At 38.8% G+C, this 26,952-nt stretch overlaps 1 long non-coding RNA gene across 1 annotated transcript; it reads right to left on the reverse strand.

Annotated features, from left to right (window-relative positions):
- Positions 1 to 6,996: 6,996 nt before the first annotated feature.
- Positions 6,997 to 18,284, reverse strand: LOC135270566 (uncharacterized). The gene is made up of 3 exons (XR_010338723.1): positions 18,169 to 18,284; positions 7,681 to 7,776; positions 6,997 to 7,069 (listed from the first exon to the last, which is right to left on the reverse strand). It is a non-coding gene; the product is annotated as an uncharacterized LOC135270566 (long non-coding RNA).
- Positions 18,285 to 26,952: the final 8,668 nt, after the last annotated feature.

The raw sequence follows: 26,952 nt of genomic DNA on the forward strand, positions 1-26,952 counted from the left end.
GGGGGCAGACAGATCGGATTTGAGCTCTAACGTGAGTGATGCTCCTAAGCCTGAGAAGTACTCATGGTCCCTCTTGTAGACAACTCAGAGCAAACTGGACAGACTGGATCCACCCTTCTTCTCTGTTGCAGTTGTGCTTTTGTAGAGTCAACCTTGAAGAAACCCATTTTTAGAAATCCTAGCGTTTTGTCTAAAGAAATGCAAATGTCTCTCTTCTTCACACATGCACACATACACACACACACACACACACACACACACACACGACAACCATATACGATATCAAGAACCAGCCCCTTACCTCTAACTAAATGCAACATTATGGGGCTCACTGCATTACTATGTTTTTAAGTCCTGAGGTAGTGACCACTGATAATCAGTATTCTAGGTGTAATCTCAAATTCTGTGCTGTTTTTCAGAAGAGCATTAACCTTTAAGGTTTACATTAGGCAGCGTAAAGTTTCTTTTGATTTGTCAGTCACTATCACCCCTAGATCTCCTTCCACTTTCCTGTTTCTGATAGTTCCCACTCCTGGAAGGCCTGGACAATGATATGTCATGCTATAAAGAAAAATAAAGGCCAGGCATGCTGGCTCACACCTGTAATCCCAGCACTTTGGGAGGCTGAGGCAGGTGCATCACGAGGTCAGGAGTTCGAGACCAGCCTGGTCAAATTGGTGAAACCCCATTTCTACTAAAAAACAAAAATTAGCTGCGCATGTCTGTAATCCCAGCTACTTGGGAGGCTGAGACAGGAGAATTGCTTGAACCCGGGAGGCAGAGGTTGCAGTGAGCTGAGGTAGCACCACTGCACTCCAACCTGGGTGACAAGAGCAAAACTCCTTCTCAGAAAATAAAAAGAAGTATTTTCTGGCTTCCCAAATTGTCTCTTCTGGGAGCCTATTTATCAGAAGGTGCAATACAAAGAAAGGAAGTGCTGTAGGTAGATATTATAAATTCCATTGGGGTTTCAGAAGTTGAACCATCTATTTTATTCTAGCAGGAGATGTTTTTTGTGTATCTGCTGATTGCACATTCATTCTTTAATCTTTATACATGAAAAGCTAAAAGCAGAAAGCTACGGACTAAAATTTTCCCTGTAAATTGTTGAACATTTGCAACAGATATAGAAAATCACAGTGTGAAAGCCGTTAAAGCTGTGAAAAAATAAATTGGAGGCACCACAGGAAATGGAGGTTTTACATAAGGACAAGGAGCCAGCCAGAGTTTTCAGGTCCATTTTGTAATAAAGGAAATTATGATCTACATAAAGCCTACTTTGGGAAATTTACATTTTGATGGATAATACACTTATACCAATTAATATGAAATGTTTCTGGTTTACCTACGACATGCTTCTAATAGATAGTCCACATGCGTCTTTAGCAGAATGAAACTGCTAATATTTGAAGTGCAGGTAATTCCTTGGTTCTCATTTAAAATACCATAATGCTCTCCTTGCTCCAGGCAGGCGAAAATAAAATCTCAATTAAAATAAAAGCAGGCATAGTTCCAGTTAAGCAATGATCATTTAGAGAATTAACACAATAAAGCTTTCTCCATGAAGTGCATAGTCAGCACGGCATGGGAGCAGTCACACTGGACTGGGATTCCAGTCCCCTGGACCCAGAATTAGCCACTCTTTCACCACGTTGTTCAATTTTGCACACATCACTTAACCTCTTTGGGCAACAACTTCTTTATGGATAAAAAAATAAGATTTTTACCTATCATCTCTCAGACCTCATCTAGCTTTGAAATGCTGGGCTTTATGATCTAAACAACCTGTGGAAATCCTTCCAGCATTAAGAAATAAAAGTATTCAAAGGAGTCTAGTTTCACTACAATCTAAACGCAAGAAAATTAAGAAAATAGGACAGTAACTAGGTGAGGATCTCACAAACTGGCAGCACTGTGCCAAATTTGGTCTTTAACGTTTTGTTTGACTAGCACAGCATTTTTGTTAAATAAATAAATAACCCTTTAGGTATCCGTGTCTCGGAAAATGCACAGTTTGGTCTCTATCATTACAAACTTTATCAGGCATTTGAGCTTCTTAAATGATTTCTACTGCTCCCCTTCACTTCAGAGAAATATTTCCCTCCTCCCACATATCTGGGGATTAAGAGGGTTTTGCTGCCTTCTAAGCACACTGGTGATGAGGCAAAAGGAATGGAATCTTGCTGTTGTTCCCTAGCTCTGCTGCAGAACTGACCTCACATCTTTTTCATTTCTTTTTTACTCACTCGTTTTCCACTCGTTTTTACTCACTCGTTTCTGGTGGCACAAATCTCGGTTTCCAAACATCACTCTAAATGTGCCAGATCTCCTTGGAAAATTGGACGATTGTTGTAGTGCAAGAGGAGCCCACGGTATCTAGTGGCACCCGAAGGTAAGGAAATGCTCAAAGAATAATGGGGACATATATATCCCACTGGATTATACCCATGGACTATACCCCGATTCTACAACCAGTGGATTATAGCCCACAGAATCATAGGATTAGTCACGTAATAGAAATTTATGAGTCAACACTGATACAAATAAAAAGACGCAAAAGGAGAAGAGAAAACTGTTCCTTATAACAGAGAGCTAGCTAATAAAAATAATGATAAATAGAAAAGAAATAATGGCATTAAAAACATCTTTTGGCAGCCATTATGGTAATTATTTCAAGCAGGAAACATCAATGGATGTTAGAATGAGTAGGAATGTGGAATGGGGAACACAGTTTTACGTGGTCTCAAAGTATCTGTGCCAAAATATTTATTAATCCATACATTTTAAAAAGTAACTCACAGTAGAAAAACCTGGCAGACACTATTCAAATCGAATGATAAATGTAAACAGCTCTCAGTAATGGGGAAAACAGGCGTCATGTGTTTCCCGAGAGAAGTTAGATAAAAGAGCACAAGCTCTGTGATATTCCAGCTAAAAATCGATCCAGGATCTAATCATAAGAAAACATCAGACAATTCCAAATTGGGGGACATTCCATAAAATAACTGATGTATAATCTTCAAAAATGAGAAAATCATGAAAATCAAAAGAAGACAGGAACTGTTCCAGATCAGAGATAGAGACAGGTGACAGCTGGGAGCAGCCCCTGATCCTGGATGGGATCTTTTGCCACAAAGGACATTGCTGGAACCATCAGCGAAATTTGAATTCAGTCTCTGAGCAAAGAGTATACTGGAGTTCTGGGTGCTATTCTGGCAACTTGTCTGTCACTTGAAATGTGTGACTTTTCCCCCCTGGGTTAGTTATTTATGTGTTATCTTCCTTCCTACTCCATCAGCTGTCTGACTGCAGGATCCACAGCTCAACGAGTTATCCCTCCACAGGACCTAGAGTGTGGTAAAGCCTCGTAAATGTTTGTGGAAGACAGGAGAGGAGAGAAAGGGGACACGAGAGGGAAGGAGAAGGACTAGGAGAAGCTAGCCAAAAGTAGACATGTGACCTCTCTGCCAGACAGTTCAGTCAGGCTAGATTCCTAGGTGACGCTGGGCTAGATAATGATTATGGAAAATTCTATCCTTGCTTTACTTAAAGTGTCTCTGGAGGAAAGAAAAATCATTGAAGTGTGTTTTTGGACCAGCTTGTCATTAGCTGGAAAAAGCTATTTTGTTGCCTTAATTAGTTTTATTGTTTTGACATTTTAGCTTTTTAAAGGCTTTGTGCTGGAATTCAAGTACAGTATTTCCTTGCAACAGCGTCTATTTTAATGAATGATTATTATACAAATGAACCTGTTAATAGGTTCCTTTTCACACAGAAATATTCAAGGGCCCCCCACTTTATATTAAACACTTGTGTGTGTGTGTGTGTGTGTGTGTGTGTTTTCTTCCTTAAAAACAAAACAATTTTTATAAAAATCATACTTGGTTCTGCTACAAAAATCTAAATGAACGTTATGGTACATCGACAAGTAAGTAATGCAAGGTATTTAATAATTAGACCTTTCCCACTATTTCTTTTTCAGATTAGAAAAGGTGCTAATAAAATAATGCATTTGCCAAAGCTCCTCCGTTTGTTCAGGAAAATCTTTTAAGGATGCTAATTCTTTGCTTCCTGTCTTAAAACCTACCCTTTCCAGTGTGGATACTCTATTTCCAGTGGCCAAGCCTTGAACAGGCTGCTAACTATATAAACAGAAGATCTTGTTCCTGGACGAAATGCCCCACCCATCTGCTCATAAACAATGATCGCATTTGTTGGAGCTAAACCTCCATGGACTTCATTGAATGTGGCATTACCCCATCCTAAGGGATGCCGTGGCATATTACCCAGCAGGATTCCTGTTACAAGAGCATGGTAAACAATTAGAACTCATTTACATTTTACAATTAGGTTTCACTTACATTTTACTGTGATTTTTACACGCATCAAAAGCTTTATTTCACATCTTTACTAAATCCACAAACCGTGAATTTAAGCATCCCATATTTTTGACATGTTATTCCACATGCTAAATGTCAGTAGTCTACATTTGGTTGAACAAAGGCTAAGAATTATACAAGAGTATGCCCAAATTGAAATGAAATGACTCTGAAATCTAAAAGCTAAGCTAAATCATTTACAGCAGCTTCGTAAAAGCCTGAGAGAGGAAATGCAAATTTCCTCTGGTGTTAAATAAAATATGTTTAACTCATGTCATGTATTCTAAAGGTCTCCCAGGATAGATTTCTGAAGGTCTGTCAGTTTATTAGGGCACAGATGATATCCATCAATTGGAAATCAATATGCACTGCTGGGTTGTAATTATAAATTATTGGGAAAATGCAGGTGGTAAATAGGCAGGGTATTTCTTGCTAATAGTTTGAAATAAAATTAGTTTGATTTCTAGTATGTGGGCTGAGAAAGAATTTTTGTGTATTTGCTTTTAATCTTAATTTTTTTCAAGGTTTGGTTGCCAGAGGAACAGTTTGTCTCTGTGGATTATTGCATTTTAAATTCTGGAAAACAGTGCTCTACAAATCCAATATGATGACGTTCATAGGGAAATAACATGCATTTACATTTTATTGGTACAAATAAGGGAATTTTTCTGCCTCTTTTCTTTCTTTTTCATGGTCACTTTACTTCCAAATATACAACAGTGTGCATTCATTAGCTTTTTAAAACATTTCGGTACAGAATTTCAATTGTTTTTCTTTTTCAAAGTTCCCTATCCTGCATTTCTGCCTATATGATAAAATATTCCTTTGTATAAATATATATAAAAGAATTTTACATTCAGCAAAAATAATCTAAAACTTCACATGGAGAAATTTTTGTCTTTTTACATGGGCCGTCTCATTTGTCCACTAAATTCCACCACTAATGTTATTTATAATGTAGTTTTTCCAAGAATTGGTTTTGTTTGCCTTGTCAGCAGAGGAGAAGGATTCCACCTCCAGGACTAATTCTTTATAATCAGTATTTGCATTCAATCCTCGGAGTTTCCCCACTTACCTGCTATTGATTCATTCATGCCTTCCGGCCAGTATTCTGTTAGCAGCTCTCTACTTTGTACCAGGCACAAATTGTGACAGCTGCTGCCCTCATGGTACACAGAATCTAGTAGTCAAACATGACAACAAAGAGTGACACCTTCTGAGGCAAAGAATAGAGAAGAGGTATTTGGGGAGTGCCAGGGGAACATAATGCAGGAAGCCCTACTGGAAGGAAGTCTTTACCCTACGCAAGCCTTGAAAATCAAGGAAGGTGGGGAAAGCTAGAGCTTACTCTCCTATCTCTATGCTAGTCTATTAAAAAGAGGTGAAGATGTGAGAAAGACAGAAAACAGGGACTCAGATGAGAGGGGCAGCCATGCACCACCTCCAGAGAACTGAGGACACAGAGCTACATCCTTCACACAAACTCCGGAGAACTGCAATTAGCTCATCGGTGATTAGGTCATACTGAGAATATTCTCAAATGTAAGCACGTTACCTAAGATCCTCCCTCTTATTTTTAGTAAAGGCTTCAACAAACACCCAAAAGCCTCAGGAAGGCATTAATAATTATTTTTAGTTCAAGTGCAAATGTTAATTCTACCTACAGAGTCAAATATTATAGAAATATTTTAAAAGAAAAAATAAAAATATGAGAACATTTTGGGCCATCAGTACACAGTTCTGACCCATTGCCCAAACATGTTATCCTACAATATAAAATATCCACACATCCACACATGCACTACACACACACATGGACATGTACACATCAAACACAGAGACACATCCATATAGGCATCATATACATTCATATATGGAAACACACATCCAGCCACAAACATACAGATGTAGATACACATATAGCCACAGATAGGGCATCATTTAAAATAGCATCCTAGTCATAGTACAGCAAATTATGCACTCACTATTCTATTTTCAATACATTTTCACTTATATCCATCATTAATCTTTCTTCATCCACTTCCTTCTTGGCTGAAATAGCCAAGATCACTGAAAACCCAAATACAGTGCCTACATCTTCAAAGCCCATGTTGCTTTTCTACTCCAGTGTGCTGCTCTAAAATTGAGTGACACTTTCACTGACTCTCTTTAATTGAAAAGCAAACTAAGTGGGAAATAAAGATGAAAGAAAAAGGAATGTTAGAAGAGGAAATACTGTAATGGACAAAGAACTCAATCCTCAAAGTTTCCATTTAGAACATTTCTAGAATTGTCTATTCCGCTGATGATTAACCATTGAAATGCTAATTTAAACCATCTACGGTGGGGTTGAATGAGCCATTTCTGTCACCCACTTCTTTAAGCCATAGGTAGGAAATCTCCACCCTCAAGGTCCTTGTTCTGAGAGTTCCAAATACTGTTTCTTAACGCTAACCTTCGGATTTTGCTTTATGGATAAAAGTATGCTAAAAAGACAAGAAGTGAGAAAACATGGGTGTCAATTCCAGACCCATCTCTTCCTGGCTGTGGAATACTGGATATGAACTGTATCTGAGTCTCACTCAGTTTTCTCATACGTAAGTATCATGTCTACTTACCTTTGAGTTTTTTAACGTGTGTGGGCAGTAGTTATTCTTATCCACGGTTTTGAATTCTACGGTTTCAGCTGCCTGTGGTCAAACACAGTGTAAAAATCTTAAATAAAAAATTCCAGAAATAAATAATTCATAAGTTTTAAATTGCATGCCGTTCTGAGAAACATGATGAAATCTTACACCGTCCCATCCAGATGTTAATCATGCCTTTCTCCAGCATATCCATGCTGTATATGCTCTTCAATGGTGACTTAGTAGCTGTCTCAGTTAGCAGATCTACTGTCTCAGTATCGCAGTGCTTGTGTTCAGGTAACCTTATTTTACCAAGTAATAGCCCCAAGAGTAATGCTGATAGCATATTGTTATAGATGTTCTATTTTGTTAGCTATTGCTGTCAATCTCTTACCGTAACTAATTTACAAATTAAAGTTTATCATAGATATGTATGTACAGGAAAAAAAATAATGCATATAGGATTTGGTAATTCTCTGCAGTTTCAGACATCCACTGTGGGCCTTGGAAAATGTCCCTCATGGATAAAGGGAAACAACTGTATAAAAGAATAAAATAATGAACACGAGTACTTTGTTGGCTATAATGTACTTGTATCAGTCTGTTCTCACATTACTATAAAGAACTACCTGAGACTGGGTAATTTATAAAGAGAAGTGATGTAATTGACTCACAGTTCTGCAGGCTTTACAGGAAGCATGGCTGGGGAGGCCTCGGGAAACTTAAAATCATGGTAGAAGGCAAAAGGGAAGCAGGAATGTCTTACATAGCTGGGGAAGGAAGAACAGAAGGAAGTGAGAGGTGCTACACAATTTTTTTTTCTTTTTTTTTTAATTGCATTTTAGGTTTTGGGGTACATGTGAAGAACATGCAAGATTGTTGCATAGGTGATTTGCTGCCTTCCCCCCTTCACCTATATCTGGCATTTCTCCCCATGCTGTCTCTCCCCAACTCCCCACCCCCTGCTGTCCCTCCCCTATTTCCCCCCAACAGACCCCAGTGATGCTCCCCTCCCTGTGTCCATGTGTTCGCATTGTCCACCTATGAGTGAGAACATGTGGTGTTTGATTTTCTGTTCTTGTGTCAGTTTGCTGAGAATGATGGCTTCCAGGTTCATCCATGTTCCTACAAAGGACACAAACTCATCGTTTTTGATGGCTGCATAATATTCCATGGTGTATATGTGCAACATTTTCCCTGTCCAGTCTATCATCGATGGGCATTTGGGTTGGTTCCAGGTCTTTGCTATTGTAAACTGTGCTGCAATGAACATTCGTGTGCATGTGTCCTTATAGTAGAACGATTTATAATCCTTTGGATATATATCCAGTAATGGGATTGCTGGATCAAATGGAATGTCTATTTCTAGGTCCTTGAGGAATCACCACACTGTCTTCCACAATGGTTGAACTGATTTACACTCCCACCAACAGTGTAAAACTGTTCCTATTTCTCCACATCCTCTCCAGCGTCTGTTGTCTCCAGATTTTTTAATGATCGCAATTCTAACTGGCGTGAGATGGTATCTCAATGTAGTTTTGATTTGCATTTCTCTAATGACCAGTGATGATGAGCATTTTTTCATATGTTTGTTGGCCTCATGTATGTCTTCTTTTGTAAAGTATCTGTTCATATCCTTTGCCCACTTTTGAAGGGGCTTGTTTGTTCTTTTCTCGTAAATCTGTTTTAGTTCTTTGTAAATTCTGGATATCAGCCCTTTGTCAGATGGATAGACTGCAAAAATTTTTTCCCATTCTGTTGGTTGTCAGTTCACTCTAATGACTGTTTCTTTTGCTATGCAGAAGCTGTGGAGTTTGATTAGGTCTCATTTGTCTATTTTGGCTTTTGTTGCCAATGCTTTTGGTGTTTTGGTCATGAAGTCCTTGCCTATGCCTATGTCCTGAATGGTTTTGCCTAGATTTTCTTCTATGGTTTTTATGGTGTTAGGTCTTATGTTTAAGTCTTAAATCCATCTGGAGTTAATTTTAGTGTAAGGTGTCAGGAAGGGGTCCAGTTTCTGCTTTCTGCACATGGCTAGCCAGTTTTCCCAACACCATTTATTAAACAGGGAATCCTTTCCCTATTGCTTGTTTTTGTCAGGTTTGTCAAAGATTGGATGGGTGTAGATATGTTGTGTTGCCTCTGAGGACTCTGTTCAGTTCCATTGGTCTATGTCTCTGTTTTGGTACCAGTACCATGCTGTTTTTACTATTGTAGCCTTGTAGTATAGTTTGAAGTCCGGTAGTGTGATGCCTCCTGCTTTGTTCTTTTTGCTTAGAATTGACTTGCAACTTCAGCAAAGTCTCAGGATACAAAATCAATGTGCAAAAATCAGAAGCATTCCTATACACCAATAACAGACTTAAAGAGAGCCAAATCAAGAACGAACTGCCATTCACAATTGCTACAAAGAGAATACAATACCTAGGAACACAACTAACAAGGAATGTAAAGGACCTCTTCAAGGAGAACTACAAGCCACTGCTCAACGAATAAGAGAGGACACAAACAGATGGAGAAACATTCCATGTTCATGATTAGGAAGAATCAATATCATGAAAATGGCCATACTGCCCAAGGTAATTTACAGATTCAATGCTATCCCCATCAAGCTACCAATGACCTTCTTAAAGAACTGGAAAAAAACACCTTAAACTTCATATGGAACCAAAAGAGAGCCCGCATAGCCAGGTGCTACACACTTTTTTTTTTTTGAGACTGAGTTTCACTCTTGTTGCCCAGGCTGGAGTGCAATGGCGCCATCTTGGCTCACCGCAACCTCCGCCTCCTGGGTTCAGGCAATTCTCCTGCCTCAGCCTCCTGAGTAGCTGGGATTACAGGCGCATGCCACCATGCCCAGCTAATTTTTTGTATTTTTAGTAGAGACGAGGTTTCTCCATGTTTACCAGGATGGTCTCGATCTCTTGACCTTGTGATCCACCCGCCTCAGCCTCCCAAAGTGCTGAGATTACAGGTGTGAGCCACCGCGCCGGGCTCATGCTTTTAAACAATCAGATCTCACCGGATGTGGCGGTTCATGCCTGTAATCCTAGAACTTTGGGAGGCCAAGGAGGGTGATTACCTACAATCAGGAGTTTGAGAACAGCCTGGTCAACATGATGAAACCCTGTCTCTACTAAAAATACAAGAATTAGCCTGGCATGGTGGTGCTCACCTGTAATCCCAGCTACTCAGAAGGCTGAGGCAGGAGAATCACTTGAACTCAGGAGGCAGAGGTTGCAGTGAGCACAGATCCTGCTACTGCACTCTAGCCTGGGTGATAGAGGGGGACTCTGTCTCAAAAAAAAAAATCAGATCTCATGAGAATTTACTCACTATCATGAGAACAGCAAGGGGGAAATCTGCCCCCACTATCCAATCACTTCCCACCAGGCCATTCTTCCAACACTGAGTATTACAATTTGGCATGAGATTGGGGCAGGGATTCAAATCCAAACCAGAACAATACTATAAAAACTCAAAGTCGGACACATACATAGTCCTAGTTACTTGGGGGGTGCTGAGTCAGGGGGATTGCTTCAGGACAGGAGTTTCAGGCTGCAGTGAGCTATGATCATGCCTGTAAGTAGCCACTGTCCTCCAGCCCAGGTAACATAATGACATCCTGTCTATAAAAAGAAATCAAAATATTATTGTTCTTACCCCAATCATTATCATCACACAGTAAAAAAAAAAAAAAAAAAAAGTATAACTCTATGCCAGAAGAGACAGAAATAACCAGAAATATCCATACAAATTTACATTTAAAAATATTTACACTCTGATCAGGTTAATTCCTTTACGAATAGTGTATTTTACTTTTCCCTGTCCTACTATTTAAGCATATCCTTGGAAAGCTCATGTATCAAAGGGTTTTAGGACTATAGCATCTTTACAAAGTTGGGAAAGTACTTTCTAGAGCACACCCAATTTTTATAAAATGTAGCTTTCATATGTTTATATAAATCCACCTTAACCTTGTCTAGCAATAGGTGGATTATTATATTGGCAATCTATACATCCCTTCTTTTTCCCTCTTCATAAATTCATCCTTGGTGGATTATCCCATGATTCTTTTCATTCTCGGCCACAAGAAAAATGATTTTTTTTTTTCTGATCAGAGACTCAAGCTTACAAATTAGATATGGTGGCAGTTTTCCTCCATTTGGAATATTAGCAAGAGATTTGGCAAACCCAGGTCTTACATTATTCAGTGGTGAGATTGACAGTCTTGTGGAGTCAGAAATGGATACAGTAGATTCAGCTGCCATGTCAAATCACATGGAAAGTTTATCATTGTTTGTGATCTGATGAGGATGGGGGAGTCCGCATTGTGGTATTACATTCTCCAGTTAAAATCAAGCGATAGCAATTTATAACTTTCCAGAGGTATCATTTAGCTGTGGTAGAGTCTATAGACTGAGTTACTCAGCCTTAAAGCATTGCATTTCTACAATGCCTAAAGCAATGAATCTCTACAAAGCTTCACATGGACCATCAGATAGGCTTTGCATCTCACATGTGCTGTGGATAAAGTTGGAGCAAGAATATTTTTGTGAATTATGCAATATCTATTTGATACATTCACTGGTGAATCACACTGTTAAACTGAGAAATACAAGTCAAGAATTTCCCACGAAGGGATTCACCTTAAGGCCCTATTAAATGTTCTCATTTAAGGGCCCTTTCTCTTTTCCCCAAACAGAAGGGTAAGTTTAAAAAAATACTAAGGATACATCATATGAAGAGTTAAAAAGGGGCCAGGCACAGTGGCCCACGCCAATAATCCCAACACTTTGGGAGGCCGAGGTGGGTGGATCACTTGAGCCCAGGAGTTTGAGACCAGCCTAGGAAAAATGGTGAAACCCTGCCTCTACTAAAAAAAAAATAAAAATTAGCAGAGCCTGGCATGGTGGCATGTGCCTGTAGTCCCAGCTACTCGAGAGACTGAGGTGGGAGGATTGTTTAAGCCTGGGGAGTCAAGGCTGCCATGAGCCAAGATCGCACCACTACACTTCAGCCTGGGTGACAGAGAGAGAACGCTGTCTCAAAAAACAAACAAAAAAAAATTCCAAAATATGAACAACTATCCTAATTCTAAGATCTCCATCACACAGTTAAATAATGATAAAAAAAGAAACAGTGTCCAACAGCATGGAAATGAATAGATGCATTATGGTCAATAAACGTGGTGAAATACAATGGTACGATTAAAAATGCTTATAATTGATTTTAATGACAAAATGCATCTCATTAAGTTCAACAAGTCATGATATCATACGGTATCTAAATTATCATTTTAATAGTGGAAGAATCTGTATATATGGAAAAACAATGGAAAGAAAATATACTTAAATATGAGCAGTCATCATTGTTGAAAGCAGATGTATCAGTGGTTATTTCTTTTCCTTCATATATTTTTCTATATTTGTCAGTTTTTTCTACAATGGGTATGGATTCCTTTTCTATTCAGGAAAAAGTGAATAGTACTAAAATAAGGTCTTTTAAACTGACCTATTATAGTTATTGGCTGATGGGACATTTTGTACATGGAATTGCAGGTTGCTATTCTTCTTTGTAAAAAGCATTCCTCCAGAAATTTTTAAAAGAAAACATGCTCTGTGAGATATTCCTTAAATTTAAATAATGAATAGGACATGAGCAAAAGATCATCCATTTCAACTTTTTCCAATTGTAAGAAGTGAAAAAGAACTGTACCCTTTGTAATGACCCAGATTCTCCGCCCCTTCCCCCACTTTCCCCTTGCCATCTTTGGCTAGACTCCTAGGCAGCAGGCAATCCTGCTGTGCATTAAATGACTCTTCTACTCAGTGACCTAAGGCCGCCTGGGAATTTCTGACCCGCTCTATTCATTTTATTAATCCTCAAAACTTTGACTATGAGACATGTTGCTATTGAAATAATTTTACCTATGAGGTTCATTTTGCTTTAATCATTAACTTCAGCTTTCAATCTCTTCTCCTTTATCCCCATCAGAAAACTTCTCAAGCCTCCAGTCTGGCATGGAGATAAGCACTGAGGCCTGTTGGTTCAATCAGCCTCTGTGCTTCATTATGATCCATGACATAATGACACGATGTGATTTGCCCCAGTGCACTCTGAAGTGACTTGCTGCTATGGTTCAGCAAGGCAGCACGAAGTTTTGAGAGACCTCATTCTTGTTGATATCACACTTTCTAAAACACCAAATTTCCCACTGATTTTGTAGAAAATTAGTTTACGTATGACTATCTCCATCAGTAGGCATATATGTGTACGTGTACTTACATACAGTCCTGCTGGCCTAAATCGAACATCTTAATTATTCTCTTACTTTGTAGGAGTTGCTGAATACATTTTTGGTTCTACTTTTGTTTGACTCAAAAGTGTGCATGTGTGAGTGTGTGTGTTGGGAAGATGAAGGAGGGTAGATGGAAAATTTGTTCTTTAAAATATTACCGAAATAAGTTCAACTACGTTTGTTGCTTTCTGTTTATTTTTGTACACATGTGGCTATCTGACACCATGAATTTCTTTTCAGGAATTAGATGCCTTCAACATTTCAGGTTAAAATCACAGAATTTGACACGACAGTTTTTGTTTCTCTTGGTTAGATACAGAAGATGAAAGCAGACTATGCTTTTGGCCCATTCACCTTGACATCTCATATCCATCCAGTCATGACCTTTATTCAGATCTTGGAAGGGTGAAGGCCAACTTGGTCTCCAAGGGTATGCTGTAATTTATATAATTTTCCTTTGGATCTGATTTGATGGTATTTTAGCCAGGGTTCTTCAGAGAAATAAAACCAACAGGAGATACATATCTATACACACACACACACACACACACACACACACACACACACACAAAGTATATATATATATATTTATATATATATATAAGAAAGTATTTATATATATATATAAAATGAGATTTATTATAAGGAATTGGCTCACATGATTATGGAGGCTGAAAAGTCCCATGAGCTGCCATCTGCAAGCTGGAGAACCAGGAAAGCCAGTGGTATAAATTCTAGTCCAAGTCCAAAGGCCTAGAATGAGGATTGCCAATGGTGCGAGTCATAGTCCAAGGACAGAAGACTGATGTCTCAACTCAAGCAGTCAGGTGAAGAATGTAATCTTCCTTTGCCTTATTGTTCTATTCAGGCCCTCAACTACTTGGATGAGTCCCATCCACATTGGAAAGGGTCATTCATTTTATTCAGTCCACTGATTCAAATGCTAATCTCTTCTAGAAACACCCTCGCAGACACATTCAGGGATAAAGGTTAACCAGCTATCTGGGTCTCCTGGCTCAGTCAAGTTAATACATAAAAGTAACTATCACAGATGGCATTGAGCTCTCTGGACACCACACCACTCAGTGTCATGTCTGGGCACCCACCTCCAGACAGGATGCTGGGAAGGACTCATGTTGAGTAGTAGTTTTGTAGGACATCAGATCACTAGTCTTTAGTCCTGTACAACCAGTTCAAATCCAAGAAGTTTTTCTCAGTTGCGTTCTCATCGTAATTGAGTATTTTTCATAAGGGTTCATTCTTCAAACATAGCCCTAAGATCCTATAGATTTATTATTACTCTTCTTCTTGTTGCTATTTGTCATTTCTCATCTTACTCTTATAACTCAATTCTGATTCCTCTTTGAACTTGAATCACTGGGGAAAAAACAAACAGAAAAAACGTATACCTCTGTCCTTTCTGCATGGGTAACATACTATATCTAGCATTTAAAAAATGCTAGAGAACAAGTCACAGTTTTAATCAATAAAATTCTATGTAGACTCATTAAACGTCATATTCTTTTTGTAATTTAATATCTTGCTAATGTAGAATTTGCTTTTGGTCATTGGTAGACTTCTTGTGGTCAGTTCCATAAACCTTTATGAAAAGCCATCATATGCCCTTTACTTCATTTGCTTTTAGCTCTCTCATAAACACCACAGAGAAATTAGACACAGTTTGTGATGAAACTCAGAAAATTTTCTTTTTCCATAATATAAACATGTTAATCTTTCCCTTTAGCTCCTTCTTCCACTCCCCCTTCACTGTGCTGAAAAGATACTGAGTTATTCCAGATTTTTGCTTAGCTGGGTGGTTTCCGAACTCTTATTTATCAGGAAACTTGATGTCCCTTTGTTTAACTACTGGATTTAATGGTAAGAATGAAGATGCATAAAATGTGTGGACTAGCCCATCCATAATCTGTCCAGCAATGGAGCCAACTTGGGGGTCAAAAAAAAATTATATTGGGTGCAGCTGAGATGCGACTTTATTACTAAAATAAAAACCAAATGCTGAAAGATATGCCTGATACAGTTCGGCTGTGTCCCCACTCAAATCTCATCTTGAATTGTAGTTCCCATAATCCCCACATGTTGTGGGAGGAACTCAGTGGGAAGTAATTGAATCATGGGGGCAGTTACCCTAGTGCTGTTCTTTGATAGTGAGTGAGTTCTCAGATCTGATGGTTTTATGAAAGGTTTTTCCCTCCACTCGGCACTTGTCCTTCCTGCTGTCCTGTGAAGAAAGTGTCTTTCTTCCCTTTCCCCTTCGTCATGTTTGTAAGTTTCTTGAGGCCTTCCTAGCCATGTAGAACTGTGAGTCAATTAAACCTCTTTTCTTTATAAATTACCCAGTCTCAGATATGTCCTTATGGCAGCATGAGAATAGACTAATACAATGCCCAAAGTTCACTGCTGTCTGAACATCTCTGAAAAATACACTCCTTCACTTTATAGCAGCTCAATTAAAACGTCTCATGGAACTAAATATAATGCATTAGAAATCAATAGCAAGCAAATGTGGCTTCAGAAAGTAAGTAAGCTTGGAAAGGGGGAAAATCTGATGCAATTCCTGAGAACTGATCTATAGCTCTTGAGAAGCTGTCAGCACAATTTACAGGGTTTCCAGCAGAGTTTAAAGCAGTGTCTGGAGCCAGACAATCCAAGTTAGAATCCTGCCTCTGTCACTTATTCCAAGAACTTGAATAACTGACTTGAATAACTTCTCTTAGCCTCAACATCACCACTGGCAAAATAGGACGAATGATCTCTTACCTCCTATGGCTGTGCAGATTAAATTAATACACGTAAAGCACCTAGACAAATACCTAGTCATGGTAGTACCTAATAAATGCTATTGACTATTCTAGATTGGATAAAATTCCATGATTAACACAAATACGTGGTTTTAGTGTTAGTGGGAAAATCAATTATATGATTATTTTGATTTATAACATGTTCTCCGTGTGACAAAGTGGCAAAGTCAGTTGATATTTATTAGATGCATTTTCTGTTGTGAGAGGCATAGCCACTTTGACTTCTATATTTAAAGTCTTTCCCAAAACAAGTCATAAAGTTCTGCCATCAGAAGCCAAACGTAGAAGTGATACTAAGTCTATAACTTAAAACATTTTGTGCAGATGAAATCAACGGACTATCTGGGAAAGGAATTTCACTAATTCTCCTTAGTGGACAAATACCTTCCTCCGTTTGGCAGATAGTGAAAACAGGCTTTTACTTTTGGCTCCCAGAATTAGCTGATAGACTAAGACTAAGCTTTGTGCATCTCAAAAGGAAAGATTCTGTGGTGCAGCAGAGTGACTGAATTTCCAGAGAATCACCAGAAGCAATTTAGAAAGCTAAATTGGATAACCAGAGTGATACTGACCAGAATCAAAGAAACATAATTATTGTGAACAAATTCATGCAATAATACAGAGGACTTTTACTGAGAAGGTAATAAGGAGGAAGCTGAGGAGAAAGTGCTCAGAGTGTAATTTGCCTTTAGCAAAAATTCAGGATAAATTTTAGAGCTCTGTTCAGGCACTTCGAAGGTCACATGTGCTCTTTGACCTTGACCTGTGAAAAAGAAATGTTCCTATAAAATTATGTAACCAAAAATACGTACTTTAAAACAAATTGCCCGCAAGAAATAAAGATGAAGGAGCGGTTTCCATTGAAATTTTAACTTGCCCAGGAGGCATGACAGGAGATGACAGCCTGTATTCACAAAAATACTGTGTACATTTGAATACATAGCATGGGTGTCGGGATTACTGGAAGGCAAAGTGATCAGAGACAACAGAACTGGAGAGTTACAAGATGACAGTGATGAATATAGAGATCCATCTCCTCCGAAGCCCTGTAGCTCAATGATTTTCTCTTAGGCCTTTCCTTTCTTGATAGAAAAACGGAATACGTCTACTCTTTCGGAAAGGTGGGGGGCTTCTGCTGGTAACTCTCAGCCAGGATCAGGCAGATAATATAACATAAGTAAATTCTGCAGTTCAGTGAACACAAGCCAGGCACAAATGAAGTGCTCAAGAAAAATGAGGTAGCTGAACAAACTTCACTTCATTATTAATGTGGTAGGAACAAACTTTATCACCATAACTCAGGCAGGTAAAAGCGTTAACCAGTGTTAATTTCATTGTCTATAACTCAACTTCTCTTTGCTTTTTATCTCCCACTCTGCTAAATGACAGAAAACATCATGTGCCAATTCAAGACATAGTTTTAGCCCTTCCAGATATTTTCTTTTTCAGGTATACTGACAAATTTAGCAATTTCTCTCCTTTTTTGTTCCTATCCAAGAGCAGTTTATAGGAGGAACTTCCAAGAGCAGCTCATAAACATACCTTTCCTGGCCATTGGTCACTGTCCACACTGGCTTTAACCGAGAGGTACAATACATGGTGGGCATTAGTGGCTGCGTTCTATTCTTACTGAAGTATGCTGACATGACACCAAGGCCAAAGCCAACAAATTGCACACACTGTGATTCTCCCTCATTCCGAATCTGACACCCCCTTGGGCCCACCTGCCTCCTCATAGATGCAGTCACACCCTCCTGAAGGAATAATAATTGTGGGCTCCTCTTCCTGCAGCATTCCTTGGTGACAATTCATCTTATCACACTTCTTACTGATGGGGTTTAGGACATGCCATCCTAAAATATGGCGCTTTGGCATTTGAGAAAGTAGCAGAAGCAGAATTATTCTCACTTTCTCCTCATCCCTTATTCCCTGAAGCAGGTCATAAAATATAGGGAGGATTTTCTGATTTCATCCTGAAGCAGAAGGTAAGACCCTCAGGTGAAAGGTACCTCCTTATACCCCAATAAAAAGAGTGTTCTTACCTCTGAAGACAAAGGGTCACAGAGGAGAGTCTGAACCAACAAGCCTTGCTGAGTTTTCTCCAGTTTATTCAATTAGATCACATGCCCTTCATCCAATCAAATTTCTCCATGATTTTCTACTCTTCATCAAACTTAAGCATAAAAATAAACAACTTTAATTATTTCCTTGGGTCTTCATTTTCTTACGAACGCTCTCATGTCATACAAAACACATATTAAATCAATTTGTATGCTTTTCTCTTGTTAATCTGTCCTTTGTTATAGGAGTCTCTACCATCTACCTAGGATGGGTGAGGGAAACACATTCTTCCTCCCCTATCAATACCATATATTGGTATAAAAAAGTGCTTCCCTTCTCTTTTATGCCACTATAATTGATAGTTATGTGAATGTACATTAATTTTAAAAAGAAATAACTAGAAAGGATGTACTATTTCAAGCATATATTTAATGAACTTACATAAACTAGGAATTTCCTATTGTTATGGATATGTATATCTTACTGACCAATGCATAATATCCATATATCTCTACTTGCTAATGTAAAACATACATAAATATATGTAAAATTTGCCATTTATTTTATTACATTTCCATCTCCAAATTGCTATTTAACTTAAATTGATATATTATTTAGTGCACAACCATGTTTTAGTATAGAATTGATTTTTAGAAGTGCTTATACGTGGCCATATATCACGGTGGTCTAGAGATTATGTTGTGGAGCCACAGTCCTGGATGGAAACTCAGCTCCACTCCCTACCAACAGAATAACTCAAGGTGTGTTACTTCATTTCTCATGCTTCAGTTTCTTGAAGTAGAAAATTAGAATAATAATAGTATCTACCTTATTAGATTGTTATGGAGATTAAACAACACAAAGTGCTTGAAGTGATACGATATGAAATAACTATTCAATAAAATTGCACTGGTAGTATTATTTCAGGAAGCAGACATCATTATCACTCAGAAAAAAATGTATTATACATCCCGTAGGACCATGTTCAAGCTTGTCTGGATAACATCACCTGAGGCCTAAACTTCAGGGGACATTTTAAAGATGAATCAGGTTTTTCTTTCTGATAAGATCGAGGGGTGATGATTTTGTGTCACAGGATATAAACAAGAATGGGATCATCTTCTTGGCTGTCCACAATCTTCTGTGTTTTCTCCAACATTTATATAAGTACAATACAAAAAGCTTTTGAAAGGACTTGAAATGTTCAAATAACTTATCTCATGCTCAATGGCAGAGTTGGAAAGATATGATAATTGCTGATGTGTCTATACCGTTAAGTTTTATAAAGTGTGTGTATTAGTTTCCAAAAGGTGCCATAACATAGTACCACAAACTGGGTGTCTTAAAATAACAGAAATTTTGTCTTTCACAGTGCTGGATGCCAGAAGTCCAAAAGCAAGTTGTCTGTGGTGTTGGTTTCTTCTGAGGGCTTGAGGGAGAAACTGTTTCATGCCTCTCTTCTATCTTCCAGTGATGACTGACAATCATTTCTGTTCTGTGCCTTGTAGATGTCCTCAATCCAATCTCTGTCATTATCCTTCACATATGCTCCCTCTGTAGCTCCATATATTCTCATGGCCATCTCCTTAGTCACAGGGATTAGGGCCACTCTACTCTGGTATGGCCGCATTTTAACTTAGCTAATTATATCCACAATAATCCTATTTCCAAATGAGGTCACATTCTGAGTGCTGGGAGCTAAGACTTCAGCAGCTTCTTTCTGGTGGACTCAATTCAATCTATAACAGCACCTTAATAGCAATTCAGAAAGTAAGAATTATTGTCCCTGCTCTCTATATAAGGAACCAAGGGCTTGAATAATGTAAGTGTCTTGTCCAATGGGACACAGCCATTTCCTAGATTAAGCTTAGATCTTATGACTCCAGCTTAATGCCTTTTTGCAACTGCACCAATATCACAGTAATAGCTTCCATTTTTTGTTTGTCTACCATTTATCATGAATTTTATACATTGGTTAATAACTCGGTTTGCAGAAACAAACAAAAAATATCTCATACTGGCTTAAGCTACAAAGATGATCACTGGCTATTATAATCGAAAATCAAGAGATGAGTTGGCTTAAAAATTGGGGATTTACTCTTTGTCTTCTTATTATTTCTTGTTATCTTTTTTCCTTTCTTCTCTCTCCTTTTCTATCTCTCAACAATTCAGTCCAAACGCCAATGGGTGGAGTCTAGGCAAAGTAAGCATTTGTGCAGGGAGGGGAGCGGTGGATGCCAAGAGTAGAGAGCTGAAGCCTGAGAATCGTGAGAGGTGGTGGAACGACCTGGAGCAGGGTGTGGAACATGGGAGGAGGGCATCCGTGTAGACGCACACACCACAGAGGGGATGCAATGATAGGAACACAGAATCACTTTGTAATATTTATGCCAAACACGTACAAACTAAGTCTAATCATAAGTAAATGCCAGACCAACTCAGATTGAGGGATATTCGACAAAATAACAGGCACATACTCTTCTAAAATGTCAAGAGCATAGAAGTAAATGACCAAGAGACTGTTCTAGATTAAAAGTGGCAGAGAAACATGAAAACTAGATGCAATACATAATTCTGGACTGGATTATTTTGTTACAGAAGTCATAATTGAGAGAACTGACAAAACTTGAATGTGATTTGAGAATCAGATGAAAGTAATGAATTCATGTGAATATGCCTGGATTATTTTGTTACAGAAGTCATAATTGGGACAACTGACAAAACTTGAATGTGATTTGAGAATCAGATGAAAGTAATGAATTCATGTGAATATGCTAATTTTGATAGTTCTCCTTTGGTTATTTTGGAGAATATCCCTGTTTGTAGGACATAAATTCTAAAGTATTAAGGAGTGATGGCGCATCACACTGACAACTTAAATTGGTTGAAAAATAAAAAGTTCTTTGTACTTCATTTACCAAAATCAAAAGTTAGGCTTTGATTTAGTGTTCAGTGGTGTCAATAAAGATCCAGTACCTGTCGATCAACTCTGCCTTCCCGTATGTCAGTTTCTAGGGGTTTCCAGGAAAAGCCTTTCTTTTTTTCCAGAGTTTCCAGGAAAAGATTTTCCCAACCGCCCACCACCCCCAAAAGGCTGGCTCTCCTTCATCGTCACAAAATGGCTGCCAACAAAGAGAAGGGAGGGGAGGTTGGGGAGGGTTGGGGAAGGGAAGCGGTGGGGGAATTGCTTCTAGAAGCTTTCTGGGAAAAAATGAGAAAGTTAGGAAAGTTAGGAAAAATAAGAAAGTTAGGAAACCTTTTCCTGGAAACCCCTAGAAAACGTCTTCAATCTCATTGGCCTAAATTGGGTCATGTTTGGCAAATGACCTCATGTTCATCAGTTTAAGCTTGATCTGCTTTGCTGTTTTTTCCAAAGCACATGAGTTTCACATGGGGGGAGATTTAAATAGCTGAATGAAAATGTGGATCATTACCAAAAGATGGAAGAATGAGAGGTTAGGCAGGCAATTACAATATCCACACTGAGGGTCAATACACAACTGTGGTTAAGAGCTTAGGTGCTGGAGCTAGACTATCAAGGAAGAATCTTGGTTCTGTTCATTTCTAGCTATGTGATTCTGCATAATCTCTTTTGTCTCTCTTTGCCCAGACTTTTCCATATGTGAAATGAAGATGATAACTTTCTCCACCTCACAGAATTATTGGGAGAATTCCATGAATTAACAAATAGAAAGCACTCAGAATAGTGCCTGGTGCTTAGTGAGTATTCAAAAAACACCAACATCTCAGTTCATATTTACACTATCCCATTTTACAGATAAATTGAAATTTTATGCTTGCTATATACCAACTGTTCTAGATATTAAAAATGTAATGATAATCCAGACAGCCTGAATCTATCTAAGATGAATTTAAATAAGCAGCTTGTTTAGGATCAGAGCTAGCAAGGACCAACTACTGTTTAAGTACAGAAGGTCATGTTGCATACTGAAACCAGGCAGAGTGATATAGAAATAATAATGCTTGAGATGACATTTTTCTCCAGATTTCACAATACAGCATACATTTGTAAACTTTATGAATTTTTTAAATTGTGGCTGAAATAGTTTAAGAAACTACACTGGCAAAGGAGGCTTTGGCTTTGTTTTTAGCTCACATTTATTGAGTACTTACTTCATATCGTATGCTATACATCAACTTGCTTAATCTTCAGCAGGATCCTGGAGTGTTACTACTATCTCCATGCTACAGATGAAGAAACCGAGGCTGACAGAAGTAAAGTGACTCTCCCAAGATTACAGAGTAGTAATCAATGGAGCCACAATTCAAACCCAGGTTAGTCTAACTACGATTTTTTTCTCCCTCAGTTACTATTATGCCTTAAGCTGCACCGAATAGGTGATCCCTAACATATTAGCATTAATTGAACAGCTACTATTTCCCAGACACTATCTTAAATATTATGAGCAATAGAAAGCTGAACAATTCCAACCTTCAAAGTCATCCCCTGTTGGTCCAGATTATGAGATACACCTTATAGTCTTATTTAAAACCACTCGTGAGATTCAACCAGATTTGAGCATTCAGTGGTTAGGAAAGGCTTCAAAGGACTGACTGCATGATATACCGGTAGCTTCAGTTTATGCGGCAAATATAAGTTGAATGTTGATTTTTTACTATATAGCAAAATTCTGTATATAATAGCAAGAGAGGCAGTCATTCAAATAAAGGCAGCATAAAAAGCAAAATATACTTAATAGTGGAATTTTCTGGTCTGATCACACCTCCCCAAAATGCTTACTGGTAGAAGAGGAAAGTGATCTTTAGGGAATATATCAAGTGTTTATTCAATTCATCTTCTCCCACCTCATATGGCTCCTTCGGCTTTTCCCACCTCCTTCTTTTTCATGTTCCTTTTTGATGCTGTTATATACTCTTTCCTTCCTTTGCTTTCTCCCTGTTTTCCTGTACCTTTAAATTTTCCTCTGCCTTTGCCTTTAGCCTGGTAGTGGCCCTCAGGGGCATCACCTACCCTGCTGCTGACTTCTGGGGCTAAAGCATTTGCTAAACCTGTGTTCTGGGTGACAGGGCATCAAATTCAATCCCTCACTAGCTGAGTTATTAAGGATCCTGTGGAATTTCTCACTATGGTGTTAACTGAGCCATCTGGCCCTTGCCCTCAGAGCTGTTGCTTTGGCCTCCTGCAGACCCTTGTCTGCAGTTTCAATTGAAGAGCTACCTCTTACATCTTCAAAGACTCTTCCACTGATTTGCTACAGGCAAGCCCATCCCTAGGCAAGATTTTCTCATTGGCTGCTGAACTTGACAGTCTCTCTCCCCAACCACAGCCATTCTCCACAAGTTACCAGAGATCTCAGTTTATTTCTGACCACCAAAGCCCTCCAATTAAAGAAGTGTGCCCAAGTCTCATCTTCTGGGTGGCATCATATGCTCTCAAATTGTTCTTTTTTTCTTGTTTCTATTCTTTTACTCAAACATGCTTGTCCTACATTCTATTCTCCTGGGACTGGTCTGTCTGTTAGGAGAGAGCTAGCTGGGCTGAGAAACTAACCCGTGTTAAAGGGATAACACTTGCAAATGATCAGTAGTTTCCCTTACATCTCCCAGTCTCCGAATCCTCAGTTCTCTCCCCAGAGTTTCGTTTCTAAATCGCAGCCAATACCACTACGAGCAATTGCCATGTGTCAAGTTCTTATATTGGTGTTTTACATTGACTTATTTAATCTTCATAACAACCCTGTAAGTTAATCACTATTATTGCTGTTAGTATCACCCCCAGTTTACAGATGAAGAAATTGAGGCTGAAGACGTTAAATAATTTGCTCAAAGTAAATCCACAGAGCCAGGATTTGCTTCCAGGCATTTCTGCCACGGGGCCTCTGCCCTTCCCACCATGCCTGCTCTATGTCAATCCTGCCTCTCCTCTCTGGTGGGAACCTGGGGTTCCCCTACTTAAACAACTTAAATCCTAGATGATGCTTGCACCAACTAGAGAGCAAACAAACTCTTCACAACCTGACCCCAACTAGCTTTCAAGATGTAGCCTCCATTTCTCCACTCCGTATGCCAGTATTTGGCATGTACATTCCCTTGATATAATGTATATTCTTGTTAGTCTTCCTTCTGAAGGAGTTTAGGAAATGCCACCTCAAGAAATGCTGCTTTGTAGACTGATTACTTCAAACTGAATGCATTTGATAAAGCAGCAAATACAGGGAGAGGCTTTCTCTGGGCTTCCCTTATCTGCCTAAAGACAGATCATCCAGAAGAAACTCGGTTGTCATGAATCCCCTCCCTGGGAGCCCCATCAACCAGGGAAGACAACTCGTATCCCAGGAAAGGAGGCTGGAAATTGACACCACACTCAGACTTCATCACAGACTGTCACCTGTTCTTTTAAGATCCCATTCATCTTTCTGCAAAATTATTTATTCTCCCCTAACTTTTCTATAACCCCCTCCCCTATAAAGACAGTGTATAAGCTCCTAAATCTCACAGTTTTGGGGGTATTCACTTTTCTGTACCGTGCACATTATAAATTTGTATACTTCGCCCATTGATCTGCCTGTTGTTGGTTTATATCATAGACTCAGTTACTGAACCCTCAGAGGGAAGAGAAAAAGTCTTCTCTCTCCTGAACTTTCATCATTGTTACACCCAATGAATGCATTTCCCACACTACCCGACTGGAAAACCCTTGCTCATCCTTCAAAACTCATCTCAAAATTCTTGTCCTCTTTGAAGATGTCCTCAGGCAGATAATTGTTTATCCTTCTTTGCTCTCTAATACGTACTTTGTATATATGACAGTCTGCAAACTAGCTTAGGAAAAAAAAATGACCTTGGATATTCTACAGTTCAAAATATGTAAACACAGTTTCAGCTCCCTTGCTATCTCTTTTTATCTTTCTCTCCATTTCTCAAAAAAGTTTTCTTCACATGATGGACCTAGGGTTATGGGCAGCCCAAGACTCACATCTTATTTGTGTAACAATTCTAGTAAAAAGAAAGCCTTTTCTCCAATAGTGTTAACAGGGATGTCACGGAGAGGGCTCTAGTTAGCTTGGCTTGCATCTTGCATATCCAACCCTACATCAGTCACTGCGACCTAGGTAAAAGGAGAAATTTAATATTGAACACCCTAGATTAGATGCCCAATCCTGTAGTGAGGGGAGGAGTACTGTGTCAGGGGGTGACAGTTGATCTTCACCAAACAAATGAATAGTTATCCCACAGGAATAGGGATAGCCTTTATTTAAAAGAGGGCTGGGCATGGTGGCGCATACCAGTAGTCCCAGCAACTTGGGAGGCTGAGGTGGGAGTATCACTTGAGCCTAGGAGTTGGAGGTTGCAGTAAGCTATGATTGTGCCACTGCACTCCAGTTTAGGTAACAGATCAATTCCCTGTCTCAAAAAAATAAATAAACCAAAACGTAAATAAAAGAGAGTAAGGGATGCTGAGAAGGCATGGTTACTGCTGCAAAACATATATCCCAGACAGGGATTGTAATGATGTCCTATCTAGGCAGTAAAGTGGTTTGCTAGGTCGAGTGATATAACTGCCTTTTGTCATTTCCTCTGTGAAGATCATTCTTGTTCATTGCTCTTCATGAGCACATACAAGAGAAGTATCGAAGAATATTCATTTTCAGGGAGTTTAATTGCCACAGCAGTGCCATTCCTGTTAGGGGAATAATTTCTAGGATATAGCAGATTATAGACATAGACCTTGGGGAAATAAGTACTTTAAAACTTCACTTGACTACTGCACAATTATCTTGCCAGAAAATCCACAGACTATTAATTGTGGTCAGATGACTTGTCAAGTCATGGTCTCTAAACCTGCATTAGAGTTAGTTTCTACTTCTGTCCCCTAATGAGAGGCCTTTATGATGGTACATACTCACAGCACTTAACTTAAAATGTTCTTACAGCATAGCCCTCTCCTCATCTCTCTGCTTCCAGATAGTCCAGCTTAGACCTGAGCTGGTATCTTTCTTATAATATCTCATATTGCAGTGTCTTATTGAAAAATTTAAAAAGTAATCAAGAAGGGAAGGTTGTGCTTGTGTGGGACAAGGGTATATAAGAATTCTTGGCTGGGCATGGTGTCTCATGCCTGTAATCTCAGCACTTTGGGAGGCCAAGGCAGGTGGATCACCTGAGGTCAGGAGTTCGAGACCAGCCTGGCCAACATGGTGAAACCCCATCTCTACTAAAAATACAAAAGTCAGTCAGGCGTGATGGCAGGCACCTGTAATTCCAGCTCCTCGGGAGGCTGAGGCAGGAGAATCGCTTGAACCCAGGAGGCAGAGGTTGTAGTAAACTGAGATCATGCCACTGCAGTCCAGCCTGGGCGACAAGAGTAAGACTTCACCTCGAAAAAAAAAAAAGAATTCTTTACACTTTATTTTTGAATTTCTTTATTCTTTATTTACACTACCTTTATTTTTGCCCCTCCTTTTTTGCTGTGAACGTAAGCTACAGATTTCATTAATTTAAAAAGAAAATACTTAACAAATTCCAGGATTCTCATATTTTCCTGTAAAACTTTCCAAAATTACAGTTTTTGTAGGTATATTTCTACATCAAGAAAAAACTAGCAAAGACATTGTAAGAAGCTATTGCTGACACTTAAGTAGAGACAACTTCTCAGAGACAGAATAATCGTTTAGCTTTGCTTACTTGTATACCCCATTCCTGATACCAATTTCTGTTCCAGGATTTGTTGATTCTAAGCGACAAAAAGAGATTCCAAGTAACAAATAAGAAAACACTGAAAA

This window comes from Aotus nancymaae, unplaced genomic scaffold (genome assembly GCF_030222135.1).
Source record: "Aotus nancymaae isolate 86718 unplaced genomic scaffold, 86718_ANA_hifiasm-v0.15.2.pri h1tg000064l_0, whole genome shotgun sequence".
NCBI lineage: Eukaryota > Metazoa > Chordata > Mammalia > Primates > Aotidae > Aotus > Aotus nancymaae.